Source organism: Amia ocellicauda, unplaced genomic scaffold, assembly GCF_036373705.1.
Source record: "Amia ocellicauda isolate fAmiCal2 unplaced genomic scaffold, fAmiCal2.hap1 HAP1_SCAFFOLD_155, whole genome shotgun sequence".
In the NCBI taxonomy this organism is placed as follows: Eukaryota; Metazoa; Chordata; class Actinopteri; order Amiiformes; family Amiidae; genus Amia; species Amia ocellicauda.
This window is the reverse complement of record NW_027102718.1, coordinates 66,989-75,000: the sequence shown is the minus strand read 5'-3', so window position 1 is coordinate 75,000 and position 8,012 is coordinate 66,989.

The window sequence follows — 8,012 nt, the reverse complement described above, 5'->3', positions numbered from 1 at the left end:
TGCCTGCCTTCCAGCCCTGGAGGTCTGCTATCCAGCCCTGGTAGCAGCACTGCCTGCCCTGGAGGTCTGCCTGCCTGCCTTCCAGCCCTGGAGGTCTGCTATCCAGCCCTGGAGGTCTGCCTGCCTGCCCTGGCAGCAGCACTGCCTGCCCTGGAGGTCAGCCTGCCAGCCCTGGAGGTCTGCCTTCCAGCCCTGGAGGTCTGCCTGTTAGCCCTGGAGGTCTGCTATCCAGCCCTGGTAGCAGCACTGCCTGCCCTGGAGGTCTGCCGGCCTGCCCTGGAGGTCTGCCTGCCTGCCCTGGAGGTCTGCCTGCCTGCCTGTTAGCCCTGGAGGTCTGCTATCCAGCCCTGGAGGTCTGCCTGCCAGCCCTGGAGGTCTGCTATCCAGCCCTGGAGGTCTGCCTGCCAGCCCTGGAGGTCTGCTATCCAGCCCTGGAGGTCTGCCTGTTAGCCCTGGAGGTCTGCTATCCAGCCCTGGAGGTCTGCCTGCCTGCCTGTTAGCCCTGGAGGTCAGCCTGTTAGCCCTGGAGGTCTGCCTGTTAGCCCTGGAGGTCTGCCTGCCTGCCCTGGAGGTCAGCTATCCAGCCCTGGAGGTCTGCCTGCCTGCCCTGGTAGCAGCACTGCCTGCCCTGGAGGTCTGCCTGTTAGCCCTGGAGGTCTGCCTGCCTGCCCTGGAGGTCTGCCTGCCTGCCTGTTAGCCCTGGAGGTCTGCTATCCAGCCCTGGAGGTCTGCTATCCAGCCCTGGAGGTCTGCTATCCAGCCCTGGTAGCAGCACTGCCTGCCCTGGAGGTCTGCCTGCCTGCCCTGGAGGTCAGCCTGTTAGCCCTGGAGGTCTGCCTGCCTGCCCTGGAGGTCTGCCTGCCTGCCTGTTAGCCCTGGAGGTCAGCCTGTTAGCCCTGGAGGTCTGCTATCCAGCCCTGGAAGCAGCACTGCCTGCCCTGGAGGTCTGCTATCCAGCCCTGGAGGTCTGCCTGCCTGCCCTGGCAGCAGCACTGCCTGCCCTGGAGGTCAGCCTGCCAGCCCTGGAGGTCTGCCTTCCAGCCCTGGAGGTCTGCCTGTTAGCCCTGGAGGTCTGCTATCCAGCCCTGGTAGCAGCACTGCCTGCCCTGGAGGTCTGCCGGCCTGCCCTGGAGGTCTGCCTGCCTGCCCTGGAGGTCTGCCTGCCTGCCTGTTAGCCCTGGAGGTCAGCCTGTTAGCCCTGGAGGTCTGCTATCCAGCCCTGGAGGTCTGCTATCCAGCCCTGGTAGCAGCACTGCCTGCCCTGGAGGTCTGCCTGCCTGCCCTGGAGGTCAGCCTGTTAGCCCTGGAGGTCTGCCTGCCTGCCTGTTAGCCCTGGAGGTCAGCCTGTTAGCCCTGGAGGTCTGCTATCCAGCCCTGGAAGCAGCACTGCCTGCCCTGGAGGTCTGCTATCCAGCCCTGGAGGTCTGCCTGCCTGCCCTGGCAGCAGCACTGCCTGCCCTGGAGGTCAGCCTGCCAGCCCTGGAGGTCTGCCTTCCAGCCCTGGAGGTCTGCCTGTTAGCCCTGGAGGTCTGCTATCCAGCCCTGGTAGCAGCACTGCCTGCCCTGGAGGTCTGCCGGCCTGCCCTGGAGGTCTGCCTGCCTGCCCTGGAGGTCTGCCTGCCTGCCTGTTAGCCCTGGAGGTCTGCTATCCAGCCCTGGAGGTCTGCCTGCCAGCCCTGGAGGTCTGCTATCCAGCCCTGGAGGTCTGCCTGTTAGCCCTGGAGGTCTGCTATCCAGCCCTGGAGGTCTGCCTGCCTGCCTGTTAGCCCTGGAGGTCAGCCTGCCAGCCCTGGAGGTCTGCCTTCCAGCCCTGGAGGACAGCCTGCCTGCCCTGGTAGCAGCACTGCCTGCCTTCCAGCCCTGGAGGTCTGCCTGTTAGCCCTGGAGGTCTGCTATCCAGCCCTGGTAGCAGCACTGCCTGCCCTGGAGGTCTGCCTGCCTGCCTTCCAGCCCTGGAGGTCTGCTATCCATCCCTGGAGGTCTGCCTGCCTGCCATCCAGCCCTGGAGGTCTGCTATCCAGCCCTGGTAGCAGCACTGCCTGCCCTGGAGGTCTGCTATCCAGCCCTGGAGGACAGCCTGCCTGCCCTGGTAGCAGCACTGCCTGCCCTGGAGGTCTGCTATCCAGCCCTGGAGGACAGCCTGCCTGCCCTGGTAGCAGCACTGCCTGCCCTGGAGGTCTGCCTGCCTGCCCTGGAGGTCAGCCTGCCAGCCCTGGCAGCAGCACGGCCTACCTGCCTGCCTGCCCTGGAGGTCTGCCTGCCTGCCTGCCCTGGAGGTCAGCCTTCCAGCCCTGGCAGCAGCACGGCCTACCTGCCTGCCAGCCTGCCCTCCCCAGCCACACAGCCCTGCCTGCCTGCCTGCCAGCCCTGGAGGTCAGCCTGTTAGCCCTGGAGGTCTGCCTGCCTGTCTGCCTGCCTGCCTGCCTGCCCTGGAGGTCAGCCTGCCTGCCCTGGAGGTCTGCTATCCAGCCCTGGTAGCAGCACTGCCTGCCCTGGAGGTCAGCCTGTTAGCCCTGGAGGTCTGCCTGCCTGCCCTGGTAGCAGCACTGCCTGCCTGCCTGCCCTGGAGGTCTGCCTGTTAGCCCTGGAGGTCTGCTATCCAGCCCTGGTAGCAGCACTGCCTGCCCTGGAGGTCTGCCTGCCTGCCTTCCAGCCCTGGAGGTCTGCTATCCAGCCCTGGAGGTCTGCCTGCCTGCCCTGGCAGCAGCACTGCCTGCCCTGGAGGTCAGCCTGCCAGCCCTGGAGGTCTGCCTTCCAGCCCTGGAGGTCTGCCTGTTAGCCCTGGAGGTCTGCTATCCAGCCCTGGTAGCAGCACTGCCTGCCCTGGAGGTCTGCCGGCCTGCCCTGGAGGTCTGCCTGCCTGCCCTGGAGGTCTGCCTGCCTGCCTGTTAGCCCTGGAGGTCTGCTATCCAGCCCTGGAGGTCTGCCTGCCAGCCCTGGAGGTCTGCTATCCAGCCCTGGAGGTCTGCCTGCCAGCCCTGGAGGTCTGCTATCCAGCCCTGGAGGTCTGCCTGTTAGCCCTGGAGGTCTGCTATCCAGCCCTGGAGGTCTGCCTGCCTGCCTGTTAGCCCTGGAGGTCAGCCTGTTAGCCCTGGAGGTCTGCCTGTTAGCCCTGGAGGTCTGCCTGCCTGCCCTGGAGGTCAGCTATCCAGCCCTGGAGGTCTGCCTGCCTGCCCTGGTAGCAGCACTGCCTGCCCTGGAGGTCTGCCTGTTAGCCCTGGAGGTCTGCCTGCCTGCCCTGGAGGTCTGCCTGCCTGCCTGTTAGCCCTGGAGGTCTGCTATCCAGCCCTGGAGGTCTGCTATCCAGCCCTGGAGGTCTGCTATCCAGCCCTGGTAGCAGCACTGCCTGCCCTGGAGGTCTGCCTGCCTGCCCTGGAGGTCAGCCTGTTAGCCCTGGAGGTCTGCCTGCCTGCCCTGGAGGTCTGCCTGCCTGCCTGTTAGCCCTGGAGGTCAGCCTGTTAGCCCTGGAGGTCTGCTATCCAGCCCTGGAAGCAGCACTGCCTGCCCTGGAGGTCTGCTATCCAGCCCTGGAGGTCTGCCTGCCTGCCCTGGCAGCAGCACTGCCTGCCCTGGAGGTCAGCCTGCCAGCCCTGGAGGTCTGCCTTCCAGCCCTGGAGGTCTGCCTGTTAGCCCTGGAGGTCTGCTATCCAGCCCTGGTAGCAGCACTGCCTGCCCTGGAGGTCTGCCGGCCTGCCCTGGAGGTCTGCCTGCCTGCCCTGGAGGTCTGCCTGCCTGCCTGTTAGCCCTGGAGGTCAGCCTGTTAGCCCTGGAGGTCTGCTATCCAGCCCTGGAGGTCTGCTATCCAGCCCTGGTAGCAGCACTGCCTGCCCTGGAGGTCTGCCTGCCTGCCCTGGAGGTCAGCCTGTTAGCCCTGGAGGTCTGCCTGCCTGCCTGTTAGCCCTGGAGGTCAGCCTGTTAGCCCTGGAGGTCTGCTATCCAGCCCTGGAAGCAGCACTGCCTGCCCTGGAGGTCTGCTATCCAGCCCTGGAGGTCTGCCTGCCTGCCCTGGCAGCAGCACTGCCTGCCCTGGAGGTCAGCCTGCCAGCCCTGGAGGTCTGCCTTCCAGCCCTGGAGGTCTGCCTGTTAGCCCTGGAGGTCTGCTATCCAGCCCTGGTAGCAGCACTGCCTGCCCTGGAGGTCTGCCGGCCTGCCCTGGAGGTCTGCCTGCCTGCCCTGGAGGTCTGCCTGCCTGCCTGTTAGCCCTGGAGGTCAGCCTGTTAGCCCTGGAGGTCTGCTATCCAGCCCTGGAGGTCTGCTATCCAGCCCTGGTAGCAGCACTGCCTGCCCTGGAGGTCTGCCTGCCTGCCCTGGAGGTCAGCCTGTTAGCCCTGGAGGTCTGCCTGCCTGCCTGTTAGCCCTGGAGGTCAGCCTGTTAGCCCTGGAGGTCTGCTATCCAGCCCTGGAAGCAGCACTGCCTGCCCTGGAGGTCTGCTATCCAGCCCTGGAGGTCTGCCTGCCTGCCCTGGCAGCAGCACTGCCTGCCCTGGAGGTCAGCCTGCCAGCCCTGGAGGTCTGCCTTCCAGCCCTGGAGGTCTGCCTGTTAGCCCTGGAGGTCTGCTATCCAGCCCTGGTAGCAGCACTGCCTGCCCTGGAGGTCTGCCGGCCTGCCCTGGAGGTCTGCCTGCCTGCCCTGGAGGTCTGCCTGCCTGCCTGTTAGCCCTGGAGGTCTGCTATCCAGCCCTGGAGGTCTGCCTGCCAGCCCTGGAGGTCTGCTATCCAGCCCTGGAGGTCTGCCTGTTAGCCCTGGAGGTCTGCTATCCAGCCCTGGAGGTCTGCCTGCCTGCCTGTTAGCCCTGGAGGTCAGCCTGTTAGCCCTGGAGGTCTGCCTGTTAGCCCTGGAGGTCTGCCTGCCTGCCCTGGAGGTCAGCTATCCAGCCCTGGAGGTCTGCCTGCCTGCCCTGGTAGCAGCACTGCCTGCCCTGGAGGTCTGCCTGTTAGCCCTGGAGGTCTGCCTGCCTGCCCTGGAGGTCTGCCTGCCTGCCTGTTAGCCCTGGAGGTCTGCTATCCAGCCCTGGAGGTCTGCTATCCAGCCCTGGAGGTCTGCTATCCAGCCCTGGTAGCAGCACTGCCTGCCCTGGAGGTCTGCCTGCCTGCCCTGGAGGTCAGCCTGTTAGCCCTGGAGGTCTGCCTGCCTGCCCTGGAGGTCTGCCTGCCTGCCTGTTAGCCCTGGAGGTCAGCCTGTTAGCCCTGGAGGTCTGCTATCCAGCCCTGGAAGCAGCACTGCCTGCCCTGGAGGTCTGCTATCCAGCCCTGGAGGTCTGCCTGCCTGCCCTGGCAGCAGCACTGCCTGCCCTGGAGGTCAGCCTGCCAGCCCTGGAGGTCTGCCTTCCAGCCCTGGAGGTCTGCCTGTTAGCCCTGGAGGTCTGCCTGCCTGCCCTGGAGGTCTGCCTGCCTGCCTGCCTGCCCTGGAGGTCAGCCTGCCTGCCCTGGAGGTCTGCTATCCAGCCCTGGTAGCAGCACTGCCTGCCCTGGAGGTCAGCCTGTTAGCCCTGGAGGTCAGCCTGTTAGCCCTGGAGGTCAGCCTGTTAGCCCTGGAGGTCTGCTATCCAGCCCTGGAGGTCAGCTATCCAGCCCTGGTAGCAGCACTGCCTGCCCTGGAGGTCAGCCTGTTAGCCCTGGAGGTCTGCCTGCCTGCCCTGGTAGCAGCACTGCCTGCCTGCCTGCCCTGGAGGTCTGCCTGCCTGCCTGTTAGCCCTGGAGGTCAGCCTGTTAGCCCTGGAGGTCTGCTATCCAGCCCTGGAAGCAGCACTGCCTGCCCTGGAGGTCTGCTATCCAGCCCTGGAGGTCTGCCTGCCTGCCCTGGCAGCAGCACTGCCTGCCCTGGAGGTCAGCCTGCCAGCCCTGGAGGTCTGCCTTCCAGCCCTGGAGGTCTGCCTGTTAGCCCTGGAGGTCTGCTATCCAGCCCTGGTAGCAGCACTGCCTGCCCTGGAGGTCTGCCGGCCTGCCCTGGAGGTCTGCCTGCCTGCCCTGGAGGTCTGCCTGCCTGCCTGTTAGCCCTGGAGGTCAGCCTGTTAGCCCTGGAGGTCTGCTATCCAGCCCTGGAGGTCTGCTATCCAGCCCTGGTAGCAGCACTGCCTGCCCTGGAGGTCTGCCTGCCTGCCCTGGAGGTCAGCCTGTTAGCCCTGGAGGTCTGCCTGCCTGCCTGTTAGCCCTGGAGGTCAGCCTGTTAGCCCTGGAGGTCTGCTATCCAGCCCTGGAAGCAGCACTGCCTGCCCTGGAGGTCTGCTATCCAGCCCTGGAGGTCTGCCTGCCTGCCCTGGCAGCAGCACTGCCTGCCCTGGAGGTCAGCCTGCCAGCCCTGGAGGTCTGCCTTCCAGCCCTGGAGGTCTGCCTGTTAGCCCTGGAGGTCTGCTATCCAGCCCTGGTAGCAGCACTGCCTGCCCTGGAGGTCTGCCGGCCTGCCCTGGAGGTCTGCCTGCCTGCCCTGGAGGTCTGCCTGCCTGCCTGTTAGCCCTGGAGGTCTGCTATCCAGCCCTGGAGGTCTGCCTGCCAGCCCTGGAGGTCTGCTATCCAGCCCTGGAGGTCTGCCTGTTAGCCCTGGAGGTCTGCTATCCAGCCCTGGAGGTCTGCCTGCCTGCCTGTTAGCCCTGGAGGTCAGCCTGTTAGCCCTGGAGGTCTGCCTGTTAGCCCTGGAGGTCTGCCTGCCTGCCCTGGAGGTCAGCTATCCAGCCCTGGAGGTCTGCCTGCCTGCCCTGGTAGCAGCACTGCCTGCCCTGGAGGTCTGCCTGTTAGCCCTGGAGGTCTGCCTGCCTGCCCTGGAGGTCTGCCTGCCTGCCTGTTAGCCCTGGAGGTCTGCTATCCAGCCCTGGAGGTCTGCTATCCAGCCCTGGAGGTCTGCTATCCAGCCCTGGTAGCAGCACTGCCTGCCCTGGAGGTCTGCCTGCCTGCCCTGGAGGTCAGCCTGTTAGCCCTGGAGGTCTGCCTGCCTGCCCTGGAGGTCTGCCTGCCTGCCTGTTAGCCCTGGAGGTCAGCCTGTTAGCCCTGGAGGTCTGCTATCCAGCCCTGGAAGCAGCACTGCCTGCCCTGGAGGTCTGCTATCCAGCCCTGGAGGTCTGCCTGCCTGCCCTGGCAGCAGCACTGCCTGCCCTGGAGGTCAGCCTGCCAGCCCTGGAGGTCTGCCTTCCAGCCCTGGAGGTCTGCCTGTTAGCCCTGGAGGTCTGCCTGCCTGCCCTGGAGGTCTGCCTGCCTGCCTGCCTGCCCTGGAGGTCAGCCTGCCTGCCCTGGAGGTCTGCTATCCAGCCCTGGTAGCAGCACTGCCTGCCCTGGAGGTCAGCCTGTTAGCCCTGGAGGTCAGCCTGTTAGCCCTGGAGGTCAGCCTGTTAGCCCTGGAGGTCTGCTATCCAGCCCTGGAGGTCAGCTATCCAGCCCTGGTAGCAGCACTGCCTGCCCTGGAGGTCAGCCTGTTAGCCCTGGAGGTCTGCCTGCCTGCCCTGGTAGCAGCACTGCCTGCCTGCCTGCCCTGGAGGTCTGCCTGCCTGCCTGCCTGCCCTGGAGGTCAGCCTGCCTGCCCTGGAGGTCTGCCATCCTGCCTTCCAGCCCTGGAGGTCAGCCTGTTAGCCCTGGAGGTCTGCCTGCCTGCCTGCCTGCCTGCCCTGGAGGTCTGCCTGCCTGCCTGCCCCGGAGGTCAGCCCCAGGCAGCCGGGTGGCCTGCCTGCTGCTGCTAGGCCGCTGCCCCGAGCCGCCGACCCCATCGACAGGAACACGAGAGAGTTTACAAGCGAGAGGAGGCCACATATTCGACACCTTTCGTGCTCGTTTTAGTCTCCAGTCTGTTTTGACGTGTGTTATTCTGAATCTGCTGCTTTAACTCAAGGGATTCTGTCGCGATTGATGCCTTGTCCTTCGCTGTATGTTTGCACTGGTGTTGTAAGTCGCCCTCTGTAAGATCATCATTTATTATCTGCCAAGAAATAAAGATTATCATAATGTTCCCCAACTTTCAGCTTCTGGGGAGTTTGTTCCAGAGTGTGACGACTCTCTCTCTATCACCATCTCTCTCTCTATCTCCATCT